Below are 952 nucleotides of genomic sequence, written 5' to 3'. Positions count from 1 at the left end.
TTATCATTTCTAGAAGGCAATTATCTTTACATTTGTGACACGGCACGTTATCCTGCAGGAAGTAGAAGATGGGGACACTGCGGGCATAAAGGGATGGGCATGGCCAGCAACAATACCAAGGGGGCTGTGGGATTTATACCATTCTCAGGGGGTACCAGGGGGCTCCCCCACACCATTACACCACCCCCAGCCGGAACCCTTCATACCAGGCAGGATGGATCCAGGCTTTCATGTTGTTGGTGCCCAATTCCGACCCCACCATCCGAGTCCAGTTTTGGTGACCCCGTGTGAGTCAAGATGCTACACTGGCTTCCCTGCAGTTCAGACCTGGCACTCATTGAAAACATTCAAACTCACTTTTTAAATATTTGCCCCAGCTTTCTCTTGCTAAAACAGTGAATAAAATTTAGAAGGATAACAGACAGATATTATACTCATCTTTCCCGTCTTCTATAGTATTGGGTTTAATGCTATCCACTGTAAGCTTGAGCTACTGAGCTCTGTAACCAGTGGGACTTTTCCAACAAAGTAGAGACAGAAAACCTTTCCAATGTGCCTGGTTATAAATGAAAATAGAAACTGAAATATTTTCATATCTACCCAGTTCAGTCCCAATAATATTAACTGGTCAGTCATAACCAAGAGCACAACATTCTGTCCTAAGTCATGAGTGGTATCTAAAATACAGAATGTGTTATGGAGGTTGGCATTCATATGCTCAGCTGGCATGACATGTTTATTCGGATTTTAATTAACTAATCAGAGATAATCTGGACATTTATATACCAGCCAGCTGTCCTGTGGGGTAATAAACCTTTTACTTCTCTCGTGTGATTGCACAGCTTGATTGTTATACACCAGTGTTGTGCTCCAACGAGTCCCAACGAGTCTGTGGGGGCAGTGCTATAATCTGGGTTACCTGTGGGGGCAGTGTTATGATCTGGGGTGCCTG

Source organism: Pyxicephalus adspersus, chromosome 1 (assembly GCF_032062135.1).
Source record: "Pyxicephalus adspersus chromosome 1, UCB_Pads_2.0, whole genome shotgun sequence".
In the NCBI taxonomy this organism is placed as follows: Eukaryota; Metazoa; Chordata; class Amphibia; order Anura; family Pyxicephalidae; genus Pyxicephalus; species Pyxicephalus adspersus.
This window is presented reverse-complemented; position numbering follows the sequence as displayed.